Here is a 27,767-nt window from a genome sequence, read left to right on the forward strand (position 1 = left end):
CCTGTATCATTCCTCTCCACTTGAAAGCTTTTGGACAACAAAATTTTGACTAAACAAATAGTCAATGAGGGTAGAACTCACTCTCTTTCCACCTTGACCTGACGATGTACCAATACATTTGATCATTCACCTGCAAATGATGACCCTGATGATGCTGACCATGATACCTTTCGATTCAGTGATTTGTTTCTTCCATCTGCGATATGAACAACTTGTGACGATGGGAAAACAACCTGTTATCAATATGGCAATTGAATTCTTTCCACGAAGAATCATGAGTTAGTGATTCAGAAGCATCTTTGAAAACAGTACTTGTAGAACTTTGTTCAATACATCTGATGGGTATTAACAATCTACTTTCTATAATAACTGAAATATTCAAAGACTCCTTTGATTTTGACTTCATATCAATTAATTGACTTGATTTACTTTCCTATTGACTGATTACTAAGTGAACTTGCTGCACAAAACTCATCCAACTATGATGTAAAGACTGTTGCAACTTAGTTTGACTTTGAAAGTATCTAAGTAATTGTTGATTTACTTGAATCACTATTTCTTCATCTATTAACTGATATGTCCATTGACTAACACTTTCGCTTAATGCATTAGATTTCAAATCATGATAAGGAAACTTTAGATCTGCTTTAAAAATGCTTTGTCATGAAAACTTATAGAATTCCTCTCCACTTGAAAAGAGACTTCATTACTTTTTAAATCATGAAATGATGATGCAATACCAAAGAAATGTAACGCTGACTTTCCCCAACATTGACCTGAACCCCTAAAGCTGAAATAAACATACCATCTAAAACAAGTCTCTGATTATACTCACATGCACCATTCCCTGCAATACACTGCTGATGATGATAGTTTCTAGAATTCAGTTGAATGAATGAGTTGAGAGTCATTTTGTTTTTAAGAAGATGTTCATAGGACATTAAATGTATCTCATGTTTCTTATCCCGTTGATGAATAAGATTTATTAGAAAATAATTAATCACCTTGACCAATTGATCTATAAACTGAATCTCGCATTTTGAAAAATCATCCTTATGTTGTTGCTTAATAAACATGAGTACATATTTACTTGAACTTATTAACTACTTAACTTGATTTGTAACAATTAAATCCAAGTTTGATTTGACTTCATGTGCCCTAACAATAAATTCGACCCCTTCTTTCTTTAGGTGATATTTATTTTCTCTTATGTAAAACATTGCATCTCTATCATAAAGATAAGGACTTCCTAAGACAACTCCACATATGTCTACTAGGACCACATCTAGCTCCACTTCATCAATGTACTTAGATGTAATTGCAAATTTTAACCGACACTGCTTTGTGACATGTATCTGAGTTGATTTATTAATCCAACCTAATGGGTATGGTCTTGGATGATTCTGTGTTTCCAATCCCAATTGATTAACTATTGTTCGGTTGTGTTATATTCTTTCCACGACTAGCCCACATAGTTAATCGGGGGGTTAGAGGGGGGGTGGAGCCCCCCCTTCGTTGCATTGATTGTGTAGCAGGGGGGGTCACAGGGGGTTTGAGGGGTACCTATAACCCCACTTTATGGGGTCCGGGGCAGCGCCCTGGAAAATTTTGGTTTTGGAACCTATGTTAGGTTGTGCAGATCCACCTATGGTTTTGTGCATGATTTTCGCACATGTTTTTTGGACGCGATGGTTTTCAATCAATGGTATTGGACACGATGTTTTTCGGTCCATGGCATTGGATGCTTTGGCATGTATAAATATGTATTATAACATTGAAAGGAACATAATGAAAAATCAAGCTGGTAGTCTTGGTTTTGGGATCCAGGGGAAAATCTCTATGTATATGTGTTTTATGTGTTATGCTCTCGCATTGTTTATTTTCTGTGTTTTAGAATTCGTATGCAGGTAATTTCTGTACGGGGTTAAAACCTACAACTATATGTTCAGATATTAAATTTGCTTGTGATCCACTGTCAAACATTGTGTCAATCTTTGTATGCTTAGAAGTTATCCTTATGTGGAAGAGCTCAACTCTTTTATCCTCATGTGGAGGATTTATGTTTGAAGAAGATACATTAGTTTTCGAACTTGAACCAGTATCAGAAGTTTTACTTGTCGTAACCATGGTGTTTATCCTCCCTTCATCACCTAAGTCTAAACCTAGATCCTGTTGGACTACTGCAATGGCCTTCTTTTCATCCTTCACCTTAGGGAACTTTTTGGGCTTAATTTCTGGATGAAGTTTCCAGCACTTTGATTCATCATGATGGATTCTCTGGCAATGAGAACAAGTAGGTCTTTCCTTCTGAAGGATCGTTGATTTCTTTGTCTTCGAAATGTTCTTCCCCCTACTGTCACTGGAATCTCTAGTCTCCAACTCTTTGGATGACTGAGATGAAAACTTGAATGGTCTTCCACCTGATTCAATATGTATGGCCTGAACACACACCTCATCAAAATCATCAGGATTAAACATCACTAAAGTATGCTGCAAATATGAATGTAAACTGCTGATGTATTTTAACAAAGTTTCATGTGTATCCAATGAAATACCAAGCGCCAATGCTTTCTTTTTGAACTCCTGAACACTCTTCCCTTTACCTTGCCTCAGATGTTGCCAATCAATAACAACTTGCTACATGTATCCTAAAGGATAGAATTGTTTCCTAAGAGCTTTCAAAAACTTAGACCATGAAGAGATAACTTTTCTTTTACGCTTGACATCTAGTTGAGTTTTACTTTCCCACCAGATTAAAGTTGTTCCCCCCATTCTAAGTGTAGCTCTTTGAATTTTAGTTTTATCTTTATAAATTTTCTGAATGCGACAATACACTTCTAACTACTTTATCCAGTTATCTAACTTTAGAGAACTCATTTCGCCATCATAAACAGGTAACTCAAATTTAACATCAAGTTTCAAAAGAGTTGTTTTCTTAGGTTTCTTTTCCGTTTCAGATTTTGCACTGGAAGAAGAAGAAGAAGAAGAGGATGATGGAGATGATGGAGGTGAAGGTGGTTTATCATTCTTCCCTTTACCTTTGTCCTTCTTCGATGCCTTTGAAGAAGAAGCATGTCTCGCCTTTTTGTCTTCGTACAATTCTCCCAAAATCTGTTGCATGGTTAAGAATGCCTGCTGAAACTGTTCTTCACTCATCTTAGTTTCAGTGTTTTCACCTGCATCAAAACTTGACATGGTTGATTTTTGAATGGCTCGTCGTTTTCCAATCTATTGATCGATCTACTTAAGGATTCCTTCTCCTCGTTGCGACTTAGACCCAGGTAAAATTCAATGGCATATTCTACAAATGCAACCTGCTCTAATACCAAATTATATGATATGAAATCACCATATACTAAAAACTGATGTAGAATTGATTAGCCATTAATGAGTTTGAATGTTAACTAAAAGCATAGAAATCGAGGAAAATTGCTGGAGCAGAACACTTTACGACAGCTAATAAACCATAAGTAAGATGTAAAACAGAAGTCAAAACAGCGAAAAGACAGATATACCAGACAACAAGATTTATTATGGAGTTCGTCCCCGATGGACTGCGTCTCCGAGTCTGCTTTCAAGAAGGGTGACTGTTTTTATTAGGAATGAGAAGAAGAAGTCGATTACATAGTGATTTGGACAGATTTAACTTGCACACAACCAATTCTGACCTCTGTCATCAGATATCTCTCTGAACCAGCTTTCCAAAACCGCTTACGGTTTCCAAATACGACTCTGGATGCTCCCAAAACACTAAAAACAAAATCGCCTCTATCCCTCCAGAACATGCATACAAAAACTAAAAACCACTCTCCTAATGTCTTCAAAGTAGCAAATCTGCCTTAAAAAGGCCTTCAGGTACATAATAACCTCCATGGGCTGATTACAAGATGAATTGGTTGCTCCATGATGAGTTTGGGAACTCAGTCTTATGGTTTTGTGACACCTAGGGTCATAGTCATGGTCACCGAATTAGTTTTTAAAATCGACTGAACTAAAACACCCAAAATAAACTTTATATTATAATGAAACCATTAGCTGTCAGGGTAAAATGGGTGGAGGTTGATGACTTTCCATGTGAACAGTTGCAGTGTAACAGTTTGCAGCCACCTGCGATGTTTACCCCCACAGTTTCGACTAACCGTGCAGCCTGATGGTTCATGTGATAGCTGCCTCTGACAGTGGTGGTGGACTATCAACTGTTTTCGATGCAGTCACGATCAATGCTAACCCCAGTGGTCTTACCTTGTCTGTTCACATGAAAATGGTTTGAAACATGCATGGTTAAGGCTTGTGGTTGGAACCTCCAAACATTGTGACATCCTCCGCTTGTCAGCTTGTAGCTCTCACATGATGAACAATCCCACTGCGGTTTAAGAATGTGGTTAGGGACTGTTTATGTGTTTTGTAATGTTTTTTATAACACATATTCAAAGGCTGAGGGCTAGAGTGAGGTTTTTAGTCTAGGTTTTGAATGCGATAGGTTTAGGATTTATAACTTGGTCATTAGGTTTAGGCTAGGGTTATGTTTTAAGGTTTTAATACATAACTTTTCAATGTATTAGGGTTTGAATGGTTTAGCATAGATTTTGACACATGGTTTGTAGCTTAGGGAATGGTGTAGGATTTAGATCTTTAGACCTAGCATTAGGTTCTTTGGGTCTTAGATATAGGATTAGGGTTTTAGGTCTAGAATTTAAAAAACATTTTACCATCTTTTGTCACAATGTGATGTAAAACCACATGCGATGACAAAACCCATGCACATCGTCGACTCCAGCTGTCTTTGCAACGACAACCCGAATGATGAACCTATACCATGGATGACACATCAAACCTCTGCGATGGATGATACAACCATGTCAACACCAATCTTGTTTGTCGAACGACAAAACACATGTCGTCGACCAAACCCTAGGGAACTGTCAATGAACTCAAGTTGACAACCAGGCAACAAACCATCTCCGCTGAATGCCATGAAAACCTATGAACATTACCTGAACAACTTGATCATAACCAACACTGTTGAAACTGAACTGAAGCGACAAAGTCACTGAACGATACCCATGAACTCTGATGACAACACTTTGAACACCTGTATAATTGGATCGACGGATCCTCCTGGATCATAGCTGGAGCGAGCAAGCAAGGTCATCACCAAATGAGATAAGAGTACTAAGAGGTAGGCCCTCTTATTGGTTCTAACATAAGGAAATCTTCCATAGAATGTATCAGTTGTGGCTAGTTCCATTATCGGGCTAGAGGAATTGTTTGTGTCCACACTCATAATTTTACTTCACCACAAATTGGCGACTCTGCTGGGGACCCAATCCTTCTGTTTGTTTGTTTGAGATTTCATGGTCTTGTGTGAACTTTTCTAGTTCCACTTTTTCCCTTTGGTTTTGTTTGTTTTCCTTTTCTTACTGGTCTGAGTTTGAAATTCATACTAGCAAATCTGGTCCCAACTTTAAATTTTTTTATTTTTTTCTTGGCTTCCTCACTCAGCGCGCTTAATTCACTGACAGTCGTGTCGATCAGCATGATATGCTAAAAAATAGTCACGCCAACCTCCTTTTGGCGCTTGTTGTTAGTCAGGCAGTCGCGTCGATGCCTGTAAGTGAAGATTAGGGTTTGTCCCAAATCTTGGCCACTATGTTTTGCTCTCATGATTTCGACCCCGTAAGCCTTTTAGACCATTTTCTCCCTGACTAGAAAGCTACTTTTCATTTGGTTTGTTTGCTTTTTGATTTGTCATCTTTCCACTTGATTTCTTAGGTCATTGGATGGTCAATGGCACTAGGTCATCTAGATTGTCATCCATTCAGCTGATTGTGAACTAAGTGAGTCGAGTTGTTGGTGCATTTACTCCTTGCATTTCGTTTGCGGTCCTGCTACGGATTTGACCCCCATTACAAAAGTTTGAAAAGCTTTTGTTTGCTTCTCTAAACATTTCTTTTCCATCATAGATCACATTTCTTGTCTTGTTTTTGGTAGAGTCAGTGTTTCATTAGTCCGAACAATTTTCTCTTTTCTTGTTTTCATTTGCTTGAAGAGCTAATTGTCTCGAAAACTTTTTCATTGAATTATTGTATGTGAAAAATTCATTTCATCATTTCATGAAAAGTATGAAATTCTAGTTTGTTGCATCAATATGCTATGGTAGTTATCATCATTGAAGACTGGGATTGTCTTGGCATTTGAAAAGAAAAAGAACTCTTGTTGCTTTTGGAAGGACTGTTAGAAATGTACTTGTTAGGAAATTAGGAATTGGAATGTATTTTTCATTAGTTTATCTTCTTGAAAAGTGAAGTAGTGAAAAATCATTTTGCTTTCAATTGCTTGGTTGTTTACATTTGATTATGTGTTTTCTACCCTCTCTAGTGTAGACAATTCATTGAATTGAAAGGGTCTTGTCTCATTTAGTTGCATTTAGGGTTTTTCAAGTCACATTGCTAAGGCCTGAAAACTTAGACATAACTCAAGATAAACTTTAAAATGAACTCAATTAACCTAAGGTGCATTTGAAATCTAATGATCATATCTAGAAGGTCTAGGCTAGAGACGTGTTCCAATGTCTTTAAACCTAGCAGTTGTCGTTAGCTTCGGCATTAGACAACGCTAGTACGGATTTGTGCTCCCCGTACCATCGAGTATATAACGGGAGACCCCTTTAGGCTGCAATCCTTAATCCATAGGAAGCCAAGTAGGCCGCCTTGCAAATGTGATACACTGAACAAAGCATTCGGGGAGATTTCCTGCTCGTACTTCTCGGTTCGCCGAGAGGTATTCTGTAGTTCACGGTTGCTTGGTAATCCTCTTTACCTAGATCATCTAGAGTAGTCATTTGATCTTTTTGATTCATTAAACTTAAAAGATCATTCGAGCATTTGTCCTTTCGAGCTCGTTTCCAATCGAAAGTGATAGAGTCATCTTTGTTTCTTTCTCGACTCTTAAAACATGAAAGAGCACCAGTCTATTTATGCATCTTAATAAATTGATTTCCCACGATCTTATAACATCCTGTTAGTCTTTCTAAACCAAATTGTGAGTTTCCCTTAAAGAAATTTTTAAAGCCTTGAAGTTTATCTCTCTCTTTTCCTGTTAACTAAGACAAGGTCATCGTGGCTGAACCATCTGGTGCACTTAGTTCCTCTTCCTCTCCTCCGTCTAAAAGATTGCCTGAGGAGTCATTTCCTAAATTACCAGAGTCACTCAAGGACCGAGGTGTTGAACTTTGAATCATTCTAAGCATTCAACCTTTGTCATCACATCCTCCGCTTACTTTAGATACTGGGTCACCTACTGATTTTGGCTCGGAATCTCTAGACAATCCCAGTCAAACTCCTAAGAGTTCACCGACCACTAACAGTCAGCTTGGACTGGTTATCTAATCTATCCTACAAATTCTTTTTTTGATCCTGTTGTGATATCACCAACGTCTATACAGTCCGTACGATCATCCGGGTGTTCCTTTGGAATTATCCCCTCGTACTTCTTCGGTCGTTCGCCGTCATTTGTTCCCAAATATGGAAGGTGATGCTCTAGTCACCTCTCCGGATGAGTCGAGAGTTTCTACTCCACACACCGTCAAGGAGGAAGAACATCCTTTTCCTCCTAAAGTTTTCCCCTATACAGGGAGAATTCCCGTCAGTGTGCGTCAGGAATTGCGCCTAATTATGTATCCTTGGCACAATTGGTTTCAGGTACACCTAGTGCCTCATCACTTTACCATAACCCTGTTTTGAAGTCTAGCGCCATGCCTACTATAGGTCCGTTCATTGTGAACTCGACCTCCCAACAAGCTATTAGCTCAGTCCCAGTGCAACCCACTGTTCTGAACCCTCTTGTATCATCTGTCCCAGTTACCCATCTGGTTCAACCAACGGTCTCTATCAGTTCCTCAATCCCTCCAGTCAGTGGCCAAGTTGTGCCACCGCCTTGGGGGGAAAATATGAATGTTTCTATGGTGTTAGGCACCACCAATGTGAGTGGCTCATAGGCTCACACGCTTGGTATGAACTAGACTTCTTTTGGTGTTATTCATAACCCTACTGGTCCTATTGGATTGAGCAATGTCCAATACCAACATGTTCAAAATCTCGTTGGTCCATCTAGGTCAAGAAATGTCCAGTATTAATAGCCTTATGAGGCTTAGGTCCAATACCAAACTCCTTACGTTCCATATGGTTCTCAAGGAATGGTTAATCTGCCTTATGCCCTTCAGTCTGGGTAGTACATTCAGCCTGGCTCATCCACTTTCTAGGGTGGCTATGGCCAGATTCAGTTCGGAAATTTTCTGGGCACTGTTCAAGTACCCTTGCAACAGCAAGGAAAACCTCTACAACAACAAGGGAAACCTTTGTTATAGCAAGGGAAACCTTTGTTGCAGCAAGGGCTATCCGCGCAACAGCAAGGGCAAATGATCCCGCAGCAAGGTCAACTACAACAACCGCAGGGGCAACCCTCACAACCGTTGTAGAAAACTGTGCAGCAGCAGATGCAGTATGCTCTGCAAACCTCCCAACCCATGTCCTCGTAGGGCCAACCTCTACAACCCCAGGGACAAATTTTGCAGCTACAAGCTCAACCCTTGTAGCAGCAAAACCAACTCAGGCAGCAACAACCCATATATATATATCAGCAGGGTCAACCCTTGGAAGGGAAAGGCTAGGGTCAATTCTTGCAGCAGCAGGCCCAAAATTCTAATGTCCTCAGTCAATAGGTCCAGAATCCTTTTAGCCAAGGGAAGCAGGTACATAACCCTAATGTCCTAGGTCAACAGGTCCAGAATCATTTTGGCCAAGGGCAGTAGGTACAAAGTCCCTATGTCTAAGGGAAACAAGTGTATAATCCTTATTCCCAAGGGCACTAGGTGCAAAATCCTCTTGTTCAAGGGCAATAGGTTCACCACCCGTATTTTCAGGGACAACAGGTACAATACCCATATTTCCAAGGTCAATAGGCTCAACAGCCTCGTAACCCATACGTTGCTTATTAGCAACCTATGACTGGACAGTTCCAAGGTATTCAAGGTCAAAATCCTCCCTATGGTCAAGGTAACCCATAATGGGGACATAATCAAATGCCATATGGCTAAAATCCCCCACTATGGGACCAAAATCCTTACCAGCAGGGATGGGCTCCTTCGGTTGGACCCGCTTACCAACCTCCAATGCCTTTCAATACTCAATTGCCATTCTTGGCCACACTAGAGTTGCCAGATGTGTCTCACCTTATGAATGATCCAATTCTTCATTCACCATACTAGCCTCTGGTTCTGTCCAAGATCCCGAGTGATTGACCGAAATTCGATGGGAAAGCAAAAGAAGATCCTCAAGCCCACATGATGACATATCACCTCTGGTGCTCTTTGAATTCTTACGTTGACGATTCCATTTGTCTGCATCTTTCCCAACAAACCCTCACAGGTGTTGCAGCCAAGTGGTACATTGAGCTTCCTCAAAGTACTTACCATGACTTTAACTCTTTAGACATGGCTTTCCTCAGGAATTTCCAACTGCTGGTTCGCTATGAAACTAGCACCTATTTTCTCACATCGCTTAAGCAAGATACTACGACACACATCTCCAACCATATCCATGAATGGAGACGTAGACGTCACCTAATCAAATTCAATATTGTTGATCATTTGCTCACCAAATGGCTCACTAAGTCATTCGTGGCCCCAATTTCTCGCGATATATATATAGGTGGGTGTGTTACTGAAGAACAAGTCATTGCTCGTGCCTAGTACATAGATCTAGTTTACTCTCAATCTAGCACTTTGTATGAGTTATTACCCGATGCTACGTTGCCATAATTCGATCCCATGGTATCAAAGTCACAGGCTACACCCCTTGTTGATGGAGTCATTGGTTCAGTGTCCCAGACCCCTGCTAAATCTTCTTCCAAATAGAAGTCGATCTCAAACACTGTTCCCAATAGTTCTTCCCGGAATCGACCTGGCCTTGTGTTGTGCCCTACAACAACCCCCCATTTCATAACATTTTCATTCACAAACAATTAACATATGAAATGGGTCCCTTTTAAAAAAAAAAATTGGCATTAATGAATTTGTTCAAAAAAGGTACGATAATCAAACGAATTTGTGAATGAGAGCCTTTTTGAATAAATATCAAGCAATTTTTGGTTAATGCGAAAAAGAAATCGCAAGATCGCATGACGCAATAACAAGAGAAACACATTTAAATATCACCTTGGTCCTTGCCGATGCAATATCGCTATCGGCGATCGGCGGTATTCAATGCACACACAAAAAGAGCACATATCTTACACCCCGATGCGATGTGATATCGGCAATCGGTTATCGGCGCTGCCTCTTGTGGAAAAACGCCTTAAGTTATAAGCCCCGACCCGATGCGATATCGTTATCGGTAGTCGGCGGAATCCCAAACACTTTCACAGGATGCGCAGGTCTTTTCCCCGATGCGATGTGATATCGCAATCGCAAGTCGGCAAATCATTTGACATACATCTGGTAATGTGCTCATGCGCTAATTCGATGCAATGTCGCAATCGGCATTCGCCAAAACAGCTCCCAAATGATAGTATCACTTACACCCCAATGCGATGCGATGACGTGTAACGATGATTAGAGTTCTTAAAAGGTGATTGCTTCAAGCTTTTAAGTTATATTTAAATCCGGTTGATAAAGCACAGATTTCAAAATGCCGTTAAATGCAGGGATATGGTAATGCATGCGTAATTAAAACTTTGCCCCTTCGATTTAACGAACACTTACGATTAGACCTTTAAAAAATCTGTTGCACGCTTTAAGGGGTCATTCAGCCTAATGACGATGTAATGGTCATTTATGGAGCTGCAGGCCGTAAAATCACCATCATTGCATCTGCGGTGTCTTCTTAAATAATTAGATCCGCAGCCCCTTTTAGAATTGATCTTGCCACGCTTCAAGTGTTATATCTTTCCCGTTATGGATTGTCATTGTTATTTCCTCGTTACGATTTCTCTTGCATTTGTGTAGAGTTCAGCTGTCGACAGAAGCCTGAACATGATGGGGAAGAAGTTCAAGAAGGCTGCGGGTTCTACTGCAGCACCCGTCGCAGGTCAAGCTGCCACAGTTTCGAAGAAAGGCCTAATCTCAGATACTACATGCACCGGTCTTCCTAGCACTACATGGCAGGGTACATATAATCTGTTAGAAGCCGAGCAACCGGCGAAGACAGTGACAGAGGCTAGCGTGGATGAACAAAGGAAGTCTGATGCAACTCTCAAAGACTTGGCCGACTCCTTTTTGCACAGAATAGCAGCAAGAGAGCAGGTCCTACCTTTCGCTGATGTGGTACGCTGGGCGATCGAGGAAATTCCTCTCACTGATAGAACTTTTCGTACAAGGGATGGAAGGATTTTCAGGTCGTTCAAGCCTGATGACCTGAGGCGAATGTATCATTTGCCTGAACCAGAGCTAGTCTATAACAGAGCCTTCATGGAGAAGTTCGCGAACGAGAATGAATCACCATCCGAACCCCTCCGAGATTGGAGGCAGAACCCAGCCAAACACAAGCATGAAAGTTCGGGTAAGTACTCCAATGCTTCTTTGGCTTCTCCCTATTGCTATGCGGGGATTATGATGTGTAGATTGTGGGGATTACATGACTCCGCTAATATCCATATTGACATGGTTCCCCTAATGGAAGCAGCTGTCAATAGTACAATTATGGATTGGGCCACTATTCTGTCTGATAAGTTGGTCATAGCTGTTCGTGAATTTAGAGCCAAAACCATAGTCAGCGAAAGGAAAATCCCACCGTTTTATTACTCTGCTTACATTATGGATACCCTGTGTTTTAATTCTGAGTTTCCTGTCCTCGGATGGAGATGGACCACCCATGATCCAACACCCATCCATTTGTACCATCGGAAATTGTGGAAGTCCTCTTACAAGGACCATTTGTATCAAATTTGCAATGGTTTCATGGTGCCCATTCACTATTCTATTTTCGACAGACCTATCCCAAGAATTTCTCATGAAGCTTCTTTTGACTTACCAGCCTTAGCAAATTGGTTCGGGGAAGAGCATTTCACCTATATTAGAGTTTTTGGAAGCAAAGCTAGGCCACACGTTCTCCCTTTATACATCCCAGACAAACTGTTAGCCCGGGAAATCTGCTACCAAATTATGTCCGAGTGTCACACAAACTCTCAAAGAGGAGAAGAAAAGAGGTTGGCCCTCTTTTCCTTTAAGAATTGGAGTTTATACTTTACTTAACTACAAGCATGCAAAAAAAGAAGCAACAAAACTCCAAATGATATCCCTGGCCACTATCCCAAACAGACTCTATGATCCAAACAAGACTGCTTTCATTGCCCTGGAACAGGCCAAACTGTCAAAGATTGTCCATCAAGAAGACGTGTTTGATGACTTGTTCGTAGGTGCCGGTTCAATAAGCCAAACCAAACAGCTTGCTGTAGTAAGATACAATGATGTGGCGTTAACTGAGTTTAATAAACTTAGAGAGCAGAGGTTGCAAACTCTGCCTCTAGATTTATTATCCACAACCCCAGCATCTTCCTCAAGCGAGCCTGGTCGGCAGCAGATACGTTCACCTCCTGTTACAACTAAAGAACAGGATAAACATCAGGAGGAAAGGCAAAACAAGCTGCAGGCAGAAAGGCAGAAAAAGGAGCAGTTAGAAAGGCAGCAAAAGGCACAGAAGGATCAAGAGCAAAGAAAGCAGAAAGAGATAGAGGAACAGAGGAAGAAGAAAGAAGAAGAGAAAGCAAAGAAAGAATGGGAAGATAGGCAGAAAAAGGAATTGGAGGAGTAGCAGCGGAAAGTGCAGGAGGAGCAGCAGAGGGCAGAACAAGAAAAAGAACGGAGCAAGGCCCACACAGAGCAACATGAGCAAACCTCCACTGATCCTGAATTGATTAAAGAATGGAACCAATTCGATTCCATTATCAGTGGTAAGGAAGCCTCCAAAGACTCAGACACCCCTAAAACAAGTAATGCTCCCGATACTACTTCTTCTCAGGTTCTAGAAAGAACCAGCGGCCCACCCATTTCACAGGATGTCGAGGTAATCACTCAAGACCCGTCCGATCAAGTTGATCTCCAGGTGGAAGAAATTCCTCCCCTAGATATTTTCTACAGCCCAAAGCATAGAGCCATTGTTAGGCGCTCTAGGAAGAGACGAAGGCTTGATCAACCTTCTATTTCTCCTGAGCAAACAGTCACGGGCAATGTGGTCTGGAAAGGGGAATTGGACCCCTCCGATGATCTAACTAAGCTATCGCAATTCGCGGGAGCTTATTCGGCAACAACTATCGACAAAGCACCAGAGGTAAGTCTTATGTTAAAGACTAAGGACCATGAAATTTATGCATTACAGGCAGAAGTAATTGAGGCGAAAAACAAGGCAGTACAGGTAGAAGAGCAGTTGCTGGCTCAACAGCAAGAAAACAATTTGTTAACCCAACAGCTGCAAATCGAAAAACAGAACGCAGTCCAGAGGCAGAATGAATTGTCAGAGACATTGGCACAGTTGAGAACGGTGAATGAGCTGATAATGAAATCGAAAGATGAGCAAATAGATCAGCTATCGGCACAGCTCGAAAGCATCAAGGACGCCCAGAGTGTTAACGATTTCAGAGCAGAGGCAACTCGAATAAATGGCGCATTAATATCTCAGATCAGGCTCTTATGCCGACAACTTACTGACGCTGAGTCATTATGCGAAACATCCACAGCAGTATGTCAGCAGATAGAGAAAGCCAGAAATGAGCTAGATCAGGCCGAAGATACCATATCTGAATATCTTGAGTGGCAAGATTCTGAAGAAGGGAAAGTGGCAAACTTGCCCCGAATTTATGAAGCGTACAAGGACATACTCTTCATGGAATGGAACACCCAGGTAATGAAAGCGGAAAGGGCGGCCTCAAGATGTAAAATGATTGCCAGCAACATAATCAATCTAGTCAACGACACACTCTATCTGGCAAACATGATCTCCCAGTGCACACCTGGAAGCATAACAACAGTAAACATGCTTGAGCAGAGAAATTATCCTGATCTGGAGAAACAAGGAAGGTTAATCGCTGGAGTAAATACTTTAACCGCCGACGCATACTGGCTCTTTCTGATTAAACCACACTCTCAAAGGTCGGCTCTTAACTGTTTAACAGATGCCCTCCGATACCTGATTTCCGACATTCAGGATGCCACATATGATGCCCAGCTAACTTCGCGTCTCAACACTCCACCAGAAGTAGAGCCAATGCTGGCGATATGTCAGCAAAGGAGTAAAGGCAAAGAGACCACCGAATGAAGCATCGCCACCGACTGCTAGATCGCCAGAAAAGATGATGATATTTGTTAATGCTAATTTAGTAGCTTTTCAGTTTTTTAGATATTTAGATTAGCATAGTATTTATAGACCCTTTCATTGTTTTGGAAAGGGTCGTAAAATTTTGTAACAGACTTAAAAGCTGAAGTTTGCACTACTGTGCTTCAGCCTATATTCTTTTGTGAAATTCGACCAATAGTTCTTAATTTAACGAGAAGGCTGTTATATTCAATTGTGCACTATTGTCTCTTGTTTGGAATGCTTTCTGGTTTGAAGGAAGAACTGCGACATAGCGATTGATATACTGGATTGTTGAGCAGCTTACATGGTACTTTTATCTGCATCTGCATTCTTTCTTTTTATATGAATTGCTGTGTTATTATCTTTGCTATTGTTGAATACATGTATGCGATATAACAGCAAATCTTCATTTCATTTCACTATTGAATGTTTTGTGATTTGTTATCTCTTTTAATCATGCGTGTTCCAATGATATAAATGAATAAGTGTAGTAATTCGCTATTATCGCTCTGCATAACTAATTATGCAGAGCAATCTTAAATGATTTAAACCTCTATGCTTTAGTGTTAGAGTCATCTATATGCCTACCTTAAAGCATAGATTATCAAACGCTACGCTTTGAAAGATTGATAAGACCCCGGGATAGATTTTAGTTGTTATATTCTTGCTAATAGTTTAAGTCCATCGCTTACCGCTAGCTTAATTCAGAAGTCACTCATCCATCCCATTTATCTATATTTATGGGAAACTGGTCCCATTATCCCCAGTCGGAGCCACTATTCCAAACGGAAAAGGAGCTGCACTAAGGTCCGGACCGGGTGGTTTCCCCAATGTTGTTGCAACGATTTTCGGGGCATCAACATTTTTGGCGCTAGAAGGAGGGCCATCGACTGTGAATGGCAAGCAAACCCAAATCTGTAAGCCATTCTAAGAGTAATTCTCCCTCCAAATCCCCTCCTGCTTCTCAATCCCATGCTGGTTCTCCAGCACACAATCGAGAAGAAGGAGAATCAACCACCACTGCTCATACCCATCCTATTTCAGAACAATTGAGTCTTGAATCCCCTGAAGTCCAGTCTCTGATCCACAAACTTCAGAGCTTCTCGATTTCGCCACAGAAATCTGAAGTATCGCAAAGCAGTGCGACTTCGCAGTTCAATTTATCTCATCCACTTACCAGACTTCAGAGCGAGAAACTCGGTATTGAACCCACTGAGTTCCCTTTACCCAAAAGGAAAAAAGCAAAGAAAATCACTGAAGGATCTGATAGTGAAGACCTTTCTTCCATATCCTCCATCTCATCTCCTAATCTGCAAAGTCAACCACCCACTCCTCCATTACATATTGTCGTTCATCAGGGATCAGCACCTTCAATATCCCAACCTATTCACTCCTCATCTTTGATACCGTCCCAAACATCTGGAATCCCAACAGTAGTGACAACCATTGTCGCTAGCACAATGGCAGATCCATGGACTAGGCCCGGTGCAGTCAATATGCCCGGACCATTGCATGATCTACCAGATGCTCCCGAAAAATGGCTGCCTAAATTTAATCCAGATAACGGAACCCAAGCTGAAGAACATATTAACAATTTTATGTTAGCAGTAAACTTAAAAGGAGTGACAGAGCAAGATGTTGTTGTAAGACTCTTCCCCTATACCTTACAAGGATCAGCAGGATCCTGGTATTTTTCCTTACCTTCTGGTTCAATTACCAGTTGGAATACATGCCAAGAGCAGTTTCTCACCAAATATGGAGACGATAGGTCCTTAGCAACTTTAATAAATGACCTCTCCAATTTGAGAATAGAGCACAGGGAACCAATAAAGGAGTTTAATGCCAGATTTAATAAACTACTGAATAAAATCCCTACCGCTTCTAAACCAAGTGAACAAATCCGAAGCGAATGGTACATCACTGCCCTACCTGCCAACATAGCTATCTTTGTTGACAGGGCTGGCAAACCTACGTTAGCTGAAAATATGAAAGAAGCACTTGCCGTTGAAAAGCGCATCAATGCTCTTGAAAAGAAAGCTGCTCTAGAAGATAGAAAAGCTAAAAAAGTCTCGTTTAAAGAAGATTCCAAGAAGAAAACCCCGAAGGACCCATATGACATGGAAGGTTTACAAAAGGTCCTTAAAACATTGTCCAATGAAATGGTTGAGATTAAAAAGCAGGTGGCCGAAACTTCAAGCAAAAGACCATTTAGGACTTTTAAGAAAACCGAATCAAAGCCACCTAATGTTATATCTAACGCTGATTCGGACCAAGAAGAAGAGGAAGAGGAAACACCTTCACAGACCGATGATGAAGAAGAAGTAGCTGAATGCCACGGAATGTGGGATTTTATACTCCCGAACTCTGATATGGAGAATGAAGAAGAAGCCTTTCCGGTTACTACAAGAAGTAAAAGCACTCCTGAACCCGCCCAGGCAACTTCAAAGAAGAGGAGCACAGGCGCTACTACAACAAAGGAAAAAGTTCCCCCAAAAAAGTCACCTGTGGTAGTTCCTCAAAGCCAGCCTTCAACTTCTAGTTCTCCTTCAACATCCAAGACTCTAGTGGTATCCGATTCAATGGAATATAACATTGTTGATGATATGAAGAAAACCAAGGCAAATATAACCATGTTTGAACTTAGTAAACTGAAACATCAGCAAAAGCTACTTCTCAAAGAATTAAATGTTGTTCCCTCTACTCCCCTTCCCAGTACAAGAGCTGCCAACGATCAAGGCCAGCCTCCCGCAGGTATGGTTGAAATTACCGATTCAGTCTTAATCGGAGATAAATCAAATTCTCACACTCCACCCTTCTTGCTCACTTATGAGATTTATAATAGAAACCTACACAATTGTTTAATAGATTCAGGGGCCTCATCTAATATAATGCCAGCTTCAGTTTGCTCTAAGCTGAACATTGAACCCCAGAAGTCTGCCATTCACATTGTACAGCTAGACAGAACCAAAGTGCAGGTTGTGGGTGAAATTAATTCCGTAACCATCAGGTTGTCTGCTGATCCTAGGGTTGTACAAAGAATAGATATTTTGATCGCCGACATACCTGAATTCTACGGCTTAATTCTGAGCAGAGATTGGTCCGAAAAACTGCATGGGTACATTTCCACTGATTGGTCACATATGTGGCTTCCCTACAAAGGCAAGCCTAATCAAATCAGGATTGATCGTGAGAAACATATGACCCACACAGTAACTGACTTCGAACAAGAAAACCAGCCTGTTGCGTTCAACAACAACATTTTGGGGAATTATTCGTCAGAATCATTCTTTGGCAACTTTGTTGCCCAACCTTCTCCTTTTTCAGTTAATCATTGCACATCTCAGATTGAGAATTTTTCACAAACAGATTTGTCTAGATGTTTTAATGATGATGAAAAAGCTGTAAATTTGTCTGTTAATACTCCTTTGTTTTGGTCTTTATATTTTGATGGCTCTAAGTCCAGCGAGGGCTCAGGAGCAGGTTGCATTTTGGTTAGTCCGCAAGGAGAAAAGACAATGCTGTCCTGTAGACTAGAATTTGAGTGCACCAATAATACAGCCGAATACGAAGCTTTGGTCCAAGGATTATATAAGGCGATCGGCCTTAAAGTCCAATATCTTAAAGTGTTCGGTGATAGTGAGATCATTGTTAAGCAGGTAAGGAATGCAATTCATTGCCTCTCAAGCCACCTTAAGCATTATCAATCGCTAGTGCAAGATCTCACCTCACATTTTTCAGCATTCAATATTTCCTCAATTCCTAGGTCACAGAATTCAGCAGCCGACTTACTAGCCAACGTAGCTTCCAAACTTCTGCCTTCTGAAGACTATAGCCTTGATAGATTTTCTGTAGAATTAATTTTTAGGCCTTCAGTTCCTGATAATATCACTAATTGGAGGGTTTTCAACCACGATGAGGATATCTTACAATTCTTAACCTCTGAAAAATCCTATGACAATCAAATCATTGAAGAAGATGAGCATGATTCCCAAATGAAAAGAACATCTCAAGAGAACGCGATCCCTAAGCCTGTGGTAAAGCTCGAAGACCTTTATGACATTAAAGACAGGTTCAAACCTGTAATTAATGCAAAACTCCAAAGCTCTACCTTAAGGTTTGAATTGATTAATTTGGGAACTGAGCAAGCTCCTCAAAATATCAACTTAGGATTAGGACTTTCTGTAGAAGAAAAGGAAGCATTTGTTAAACTGTTAAAGAAAAACAAACAGGTTTTTGCTTGGAAGTATGATGACCTCAAGACATATGACACATCTATCATCCAGCATACTATTCCTATGCTTCCCGATCAGAAGCCGATTCAGCAGAAGTTAAGGAAAATCCACCCAAATTTGGAGAGCCAGATAAAGTCGGAACTTAACAAGCTTTTAAAAGCCAAAATTATTTTTCCTGTCCGACATTCAAATTGGGTCTCTAATATGGTACCAGTCAGGAAGAAAAATGGCGACATCCGAATTTGTATCGATTTCAGAAACTTGAATAAAGCGAGCTTGAAAGATAACTTCCCATTGCCTACTATGGAGCAGATCCTCCAATCAGTAGCAGGATCTGAATTGATGTCCTTTCTTGATGGATTCTCAGGATATAACCAAGTTCTAGTTCATCCTGATGACCAACTCAAAACCACATTCAGAACAAAATGGGGAACATATGCATATCAAAAAATGCCTTTTGGACTCATAAATGCAGGAGCGACGTTCCAGAGAGCTATGGATACAGCCTTTAGAGGGTTGATTAACCGAACAGTAGTCGTCTACCTTGATGATATTACTGTGTATTCTAAAAAGAGATTTAATCATTTGCATGACTTGAATCAGATTTTTCAGCGATGCAAAAGATATGGCATCTCTCTCAACCCAAAAAAGTCTTTCTTTGCTCTTGACCAGGGTAAGCTTTTAGGCTTTATTGTATCTAAAGATGGCATTTATATAGATCCTGATCGGATTAAGGAAATTTCTGAAATCCCTTTTCCACACAACAAAAAAGCGATGCAGTCATTTTTGGGTCAGATTAATTTCGTCAAACGATTTGTTCCAGATTTTTCGCAGATAGTATTACCACTCCAGACGATGATTAAGAAAAATTCAACCTTCAGGTGGGGATCAGAAGAAAAACATGCTTTTGATGTTATCAAGCAATCAATAATCACTGCCCCAGCCTTGAATACTCCAAATTTTTCTAATCATTTTACGTTGTATACCATCGCATCCGACTTATCTTACGCTGCAGTACTCACGCAATTAAATGATGACAATTTGGAAGCGCCCATCTCCTTCTTTAGTTCAAACTTTCAGGGCGCCGAGTTAAATTATTCTGACGTTGAGAAACAAGCTTTTGCTGTGTTTAAGGCAGTCAAGCATTATCGACCCTTTCTTTTAAAAACCCATACTAAAGTAATAGTTCCTTTCCCGGCAGTCAGGCAACTATTAATTCAGAAAGAATTGGGTGAAAAAAGGGCAAACTGGGTCGCAGCGCTCCAAGAGTATGACCTAGAAATAAAGCCAGCAAAGATTGTTAAAGGCCAAGGTTTTTGCAGGATATTGGCAGGAGCATCTAACATTCCGGAATCAAGCGATACAGATCAAACCCAAGAAGTTAATCAGATAAGTGCTACAGATTCCGAATCTCAATATGCAGATTTAATCTTTTATTTAAAGAATGGTTATGCACCTCCGAATTTGTCTTACAAAAACAAAAGGGCCATTAGATTAAAAGCGAAGAATTTCTCGATTATTAATGATGTACTTTTCAAAAGAAATTATGATTCTGTTCTATTAAGATGTCTTGAAAAACCTGAGGCTCAAAAGGTTTTGCAGGAGCTACATGACGGACCGGCAGGAGGACATTTTGGAGCTGATACAACAGCTCATAAAGTTATTCATGCTGGTTACTATTGGCCTACTTTGTTTAAAGACGCTCACGAGTATGTAAGGAAATGTCTCAAATGCCAAACTTCTGGTGGAAGACAACAAAAACCAGCTTTCCCTTTGCAACCAGTCAACATTGAACAGCCTTTTGAACAATGGGGATTGGACATCATTGGAGAAATCAATCCACCTTCTTCCAGGCAACATAAATATATCCTTACAGCCACCGATTACTTTACAAAGTGGGTAGAAGCAGTTCCGTTAAAGACAGCAAACTCTGAGGCTATCATTGAATTTATAGATCAGTTCATCATTACCAGGTTTGGTGTTCCAAACGCTCTTGTCTTTGATAATGCTTCTTATTTCTCAGGTAATGCAATCATTGATTTCGCTATCAAAAGAGGGTTTAAATTAAAGTATTCTGCTAATTACTACCCTCAGGGTAATGGCCTAGCAGAATCAACTAATAAAAACCTAATCAAAATTATTAAGCGAACAATCGAAGAGAATCATAGGAACTGGCATAAATCCTTAGTATTTGCATTATGGGCCGATAGGATAACACAGAAAGCCTCCATAGGAACCTCTCCGTTTAAACTTGTCTATGGAAAAGAAGCAATTATACCAACCAATCTTCTTCTTCCCTCTCTAGCCCTAGTGCAATTTATTGAGGAAACTCCTTCTTCCTCTATCCAGCTCAGATATGATCAAATTCTCAAACTTGAAGAGGAAAGGGAAAAGGCCAAGATTACACACGCCAAACATCAGCAAGTCATTAAAGCAGCTTTTGATCTAGCCTCATCTAGTCCTAAACAATTCCAAGTCGGCGATCTAGTTCTGAAATGGGACAAAGCCCATGAAGACAAAGGTAAACACTCCAAATTTCAGAAACTATGGCTTGGACCATTTCAGATCTGTGAAAAGATAGGCCATTCAACCTTTATACTGCAAGATTTATCAGGGATGAGAGATTCTCTCCCTGTTAATGGTCTGATCTTAAAGAAATTCTTTAATTGAGGAGGTAATCCCTTCTCCTTATAGTTTGATAGATTTTTATAGTTTGTAGGATTTGTAGAAAATAAGGGTGTAGGATATCTTCCATTGACCTTTTGCTGTAGTCAAAAGTTGTCTCGCTGGGGCACTATCAATATTTGCTTTTGGATAATAGAATCCTAAAACAAGAAAGATCATTTCTAGGAAATTAGATATCTTTTTATTTTGAGATCGCAGTCTTACTTTGTAAACTTCTCTCAAAACGTAAAAGTTCTATGAGTCATTGTGAGTCTTTTAAAAATTGGTCTCCAAAGGTTATCTATATTAAGATAGAAGCTAATCCATCTTCAGCATCTTTAACCCTTAATCTGTCATCCATTTACTCTCAAAGAGAAAATTGTTCATCCCATTCACTAAAGTTTATGATTACTCAGAGTGTAATTCTAAAATATAAAGATTAAAGATAAGAGGTCTTATTACAAGCCTGCTTACCGTGTTCATAGGAAAATAATTTAACTGACATTACCAAAACTGCATATCAAACAGGGTAATGGCTTGAAATTACAAGACAAGGGGTCTCATCACGAGCCAGCTTGTTCAGTTAGATTACTACCAGTGAATGGCATTGTCAACAGCTGGCCACCAAACCAGGACAATGGCTTTTTATCTTAAACAAAGAAGAAAAGAAAATGAAGTACAAAATATGCAAACATGTTTTGGATTCATTATGTTTAGTCACACTCTTAAGTGAATGGAACAATGGACAACAGCATGGTTAAAAGGTAACCCTGCCGAGACTATAAACGTTTGCTGGCAGCAGAGGCTCTACCTATGACAGAGGAGTTTACTTTAAAAGCTGATTTGGGAAAAGTTTTCTGTTTTACCATTATAAACCATTAAAGACCTGTTTTAAAACTTAGAATGTATTTATTTTCTTTACAAAAAGAGGAAGTCAACAGAAGAATTCTACTTTATTCAGAATCAATAGATATCTAGTTATATTAGAAATTTTCTTTCCCTTATAGAGATTCTATTTGAAAAAGTTTAAGTATTTTTATCAGTCCAGAGATAACTGGTTCTACCAGCGAATCGCCAATTGTTGTGCCCTACAACAACCCCCCATTTCATAACATTTTCATTCACAAACAATTAACATATGAAATGGGTCCCTTTTAAAAAAAAAAATTGGCATTAATGAATTTGTTCAAAAAAGGTACGATAATCAAACGAATTTGTGAATGAGAGCCTTTTTGAATAAATATCAAGCAATTTTTGGTTAATGCGAAAAAGCAATCGCAAGATCGCATGACGCAATAACAAGAGAAACACATTTAAATATCACCTTGGTCCTTGCCGATGCGATATCGCTATCGGCGATCGGCGGTATTCAATGCACACACAAAAAGAGCACATATCTTACACCCCGATGCGATGTGATATCGGCAATCGGTTATCGGCGCTGCCTCTTGTGGAAAAACGCCTTAAGTTATAAGCCCCGACCCGATGCGATATCGCTATCGGTAGTCGGCGGAATCCCAAACACTTTCACAGGATGCGCAGGTCTTTTCCCCGATGCGATGTGATATCGCAATCGGAAGTCGGCAAATCATTTGACATACATCTGGTAATGTGCTCATGCGCTAATTCGATGCGATGTCGCAATCGGCATTCGCCAAAACAGCTCCCAAATGATAGTATCACTTACACCCCAATGCGATGCGATGACGTGTAACGATGATTAGAGTTCTTAAAAGGTGATTGCTTCAAGCTTTTAAGTTATATTTAAATCCGGTTGATAAAGCACAGATTTCAAAATGCCGTTAAATGCAGGGATAAGGTAATGCATGCGTAATTAAAACTTTGCCCCTTCGATTTAACGAACACTTACGATTAGACCTTTAAAAAATCTGTTGCACGCTTTAAGGGGTCATTCAGCCTAATAACGATGTAATGGTCATTTATGGAGCTGCAGGCCGTAAAATCACCATCATTGCATCTGCGGTGTCTTCTTAAATAATTAGATCCGCAGCCCCTTTTAGAATTGATCTTGCCACGCTTCAAGTGTTATATCTTTCCCGTTATGGATTGTCATTGTTATTTCCTCGTTACGATTTCTCTTGCATTTGTGTAGAGTTCAGCTGTCGATAGAAGCCTGAACATGATGGGGAAGAAGTTCAAGAAGGCTGCGGGTTCTACTGCAGCACCCGTCGCAGGTCAAGCTGCCACAGTTTCGAAGAAAGGCCTAATCTCAGATACTACATGCACCGGTCTTCCTAGCACTACATGGCAGGGTACATATAATCTGTTAGAAGCCGAGCAACCGGCGAAGACAGTGACAGAGGCTAGCGTGGATGAACAAAGGAAGTCTGATGCAACTCTCAAAGACTTGGCCGACTCCTTTTTGCACAGAATAGCAGCAAGAGAGCAGGTCCTACCTTTCACTGATGTGGTACGCTGGGCGATCGAGGAAATTCCTCTCACTGATAGAACTTTTCATACAAGGGATGGAAGGATTTTCGGGTCGTTCAAGCCTGATGACCTGAGGCGAATGTATCATTTGCCTGAACCAGAGCTAGTCTATAACAGAGCCTTCGTGGAGAAGTTCGCGAACGAGAATGAATCACCATCCGAACCCCTCCGAGATTGGAGGCAGAACCCAGCCAAACACAAGCATGAAAGTTCGGGTAAGTACTCCAATGCTTCTTTGGCTTCTCCCTATTGCTATGCGGGGATTATGATGTGTAGATTGTGGGGATTACATGACTCCACTAATATCCATATTGACATGGTTCCCCTAATGGAAGCAGCTGTCAATAGTACAATTATGGATTGGGCCACTATTCTGTCTGATAAGTTGGTCATAGTTGTTCGTGAATTTAGAGCCAAAACCATAGTCAGCGAAAGGAAAATCCCACCGTTTTATTACTCTGCTTACATTATGGATACCCTGTGTTTTAATTCTGAGTTTCCTGTCCTCGGATGGAGATGGACCACCCATGATCCAACACCCATCCATTTGTACCATCGGAAATTGTGGAAGTCCTCTTAGAAGGACCATTTGTATCAAATTCGCAATGGTTTCATGGTGCCCATTCACTATTCTATTTTCGACAGACCTATCCCAAGAATTTCTCATGAAGCTTCTTTTGACTTACCAGCCTTAGCAAATTGGTTCGGGGAAGAGCATTTCACCTATATTAGAGTTTTTGGAAGCAAAGCTAGGCCACACGTTCTCCCTTTATACATCCCAGACAAACTGTTAGCCCGGGAAATCTGCTACCAGATTATGTCTGAGAGTGTCACACAAACTCTCAAAGAGGAGAAGAAAAGAGGTTGGCCCTCTTTTCCTTTAAGAATTGGAGTTTATACTTTACTTAACTACAAGCATGCAGAAAAAGAAGCAACAAAACTCCAAATGATATCCCTGGCCACTATCCCAAACAGACTCTATGATCCAAACAAGACTGCTTTCATTGCCCTGGAATAGGCCAAACTGTCAAAGATTGTCCATCAAGAAGACGTGTTTGATGACTTGTTCGTAGGTGCCGGTTCAATAAGCCAAACCAAACAGCTTGCTGCAGTAAGATACAATGATGTGGCGTTAACTGAGTTTAATAAACTTAGAGAGCAGAGGTTGCAAACTCTGCCTCTAGATTTATTATCCACAACCCCAGCATCTTCCTCAAGCGAGCCTGGTCGGCAGCAGATACGTTCACCTCCTGTTACAACTAAAGAACAGGATAAACATCAGGAGGAAAGGCAAAACAAGCTGCAGGCAGAAAGGCAGAAAAAGGAGCAGTTAGAAAGGCAGCAAAAGGCACAGAAGGATCAAGAGCAAAGAAAGCAGAAAGAGATAGAGGAACAGAGGAAGAAGAAAGAAGAAGAGAAAGCAAAGAAAGAACGGGAAGATAGGCAGAAAAAGGAATTGGAGGAGCAGCAGCGGAAAGTGCAGGAGGAGCAGCAGAGGGCAGAACAAGAAAAAGAACGGAGCAAGGCCCACACAGAGCAACATGAGCAAACCTCCACTGATCCTGAATTGATTAAAGAATGGAACCAATTCGATTCCATTATCAGTGGTAAGGAAGCCTCCAAAGACTCAGACACCTCTAAAACAAGCAATGCTCCCGATACTACTTCTTCTCAGGTTCTAGAAAGAACCAGCGGCCCACCCATTTCACAGGATGTCGAGGTAATCACTCAAGACCCGTCCAATCAAGTTGATCTCCAGGTGGAAGAAATTCCTCCCCTAGATATTTTCTACAGCCCAAAGCATAGAGCCATTGTTAGGCGCTCTAGGAAGAGACGAAGGCTTGATCAACCTTCTATTTCTCCTGAGCAAACAGTCACGGGCAATGTGGTCTGGAAAGGGGAATTGGACCCCTCCGATGATCTAACTAAGCTATCGCAATTCGCGGGAGCTTATTCGGCAGCAACTATCGACAAAGCATCAGAGGTAAGTCTTATGTTAAAGACTAAGGACCATGAAATTTATGAATTACAGGCAGAAGTAATTGAGGCGAAAAACAAGGCAGTACAGGTAGAAGAGCAGTTGCTGGCTCAACAGCAAGAAAACAATTTGTTAACCCAGCAGCTGCAAATCGAAAAACAGAACGCAGTCCAGAGGCAGAATGAATTGTCAGAGACATTGGCACAGTTGAGAACGGTGAATGAGCTGATAATGAAATCGAAAGATGAGCAAATAGATCAGCTATCGACACAGCTCGAAAGCATCAAGGACGCCCAGAGTGTTAACGATTTCATAGCAGAGGCAACTCGAATAAATGGCGCATTAATATCTCAGATCGGGCTCTTATGCCGACAACTTACTGACGCTGAGTCATTATGCGAAACATCCACAGCAGTATGTCAGCAGATAGAGAAAGCCAGAAATGAGCTAGATCAGGCCGAAGATACCATATCCGAATATCTTGAGTGGCAAGATTCTGAAGAAGGGAAAGTGGCAAACTTGCCCCGAATTTATGAAGCGTACAAGGACATACTCTTCATGGAATGGAACACCCAGGTAATGAAAGCGGAAAGGGCGGCCTCAAGATGTAAAATGATTGCCAGCAACATGATCAATCTAGTCAACGACACACTCTATCTGGCAAACATGATCTCCCAGTGCACACCTGGAAGCATAACAACAGCAAACATGCTTGAGCAGAGAAATTATCCTGATCTGGAGAAACAAGGAAGGTTAATCGCTGGAGTAAATACTTTAAACGCCGACGCATACTGGCTCTTTCTGATTAAACCACACTCTCAAAGGTCGGCTCTTAACTGTTTAACAGATGCCCTCCGATACCTGATTTCCGACATTCAGGATGCCACATATGATGCCCAGCTAACTTCGCGTCTCAACACTCCACCAGAAGTAGAGCCAATGCTGGCGATATGTCAGCAAAGGAGTAAAGGCAAAGAGACCACCGAATGAAGCATCGCCGCCGACTGCCAGATCACCGGAAAAGATGATGATATTTGTTAATGCTAATTTAGTAGCTTTTCAGTTTTTTAGATATTTAGATTAGCATAGTATTTATAGACCCTTTCATTGTTTTGGAAAGGGTCGTAAAATTTTGTAACAGACTTAAAAGCTGAAGTTTGCACTACTGTGCTTCAGCCTATATTCTTTTGTGAAATTCGACCAATAGTTCTTAATTTAACGAGAAGGCTGTTATATTCAATTGTGCACTATTGTCTCTTGTTTGGAATGCTTTCTGGTTTGAAGGAAGAACTGCGACATAGCGATTGATACACTGGATTGTTGAGCAGCTTACATGGTACTTTTATCTGCATCTGCATTCTTTCTTTTTATATGAATTGCTGTGTTATTATCTTTGCTATTGTTGAATACATGTATGCGATATAACAGCAAATCTTCATTTCATTTCACTATTGAATGTTTTGTGATTTGTTATCTCTTTTAATCATGCGTGTGCCAATGATATAAATGAATAAGTGTAGTAATTCGCTATTATCGCTCTGCATAACTAATTATGCAGAGCAATCTTAAATGATTTAAACCTCTATGCTTTAGTGTTAGAGTCATCTATATGCCTGCCTTAAAGCATAGATTATCAAACGCTACGCTTTGAAAGATTGATAAGACCCCGGGATAGATTTTAGTTGTTATATTCTTGCTAATAGTTTAAGTCCATCGCTTACCGCTAGCTTAATTCAGAAGTCACTCATCCATCCCATTTATCTATATTTCTGGGAAACTGGTCCCATTATCCCCAGTCGGAGCCACTATTCCAAACGGAAAAGGAGCTGCACTAAGGTCCGGACCGGGTGGTTTCCCCAATGTTGTTGCAACGATTTTCGGGGCATCAACACCTTGGTAAAACCTCAGAAGTCCACACTATCCAGTCTACCGCAGCGGATAAATCCTCGAAAGGTAAGAAGAAAGGCAAAGGAAAGGGTAAAGTCGATGCCCCAAAACAAGGTCCACCTAAATCGTCTACCGGTGAGTCTTCACAATGGAAACCTAAGTATCCCTACCTCATTTGCGAGGAGGATCACTATACCAAGGATTGTCCCC

This window comes from Pinus tabuliformis, chromosome 1_1 (genome assembly GCF_031772625.1).
Source record: "Pinus tabuliformis cultivar Carrire ecotype Pingquan chromosome 1_1, CPIR1, whole genome shotgun sequence".
In the NCBI taxonomy this organism is placed as follows: domain Eukaryota; kingdom Viridiplantae; phylum Streptophyta; class Pinopsida; order Pinales; family Pinaceae; genus Pinus; species Pinus tabuliformis.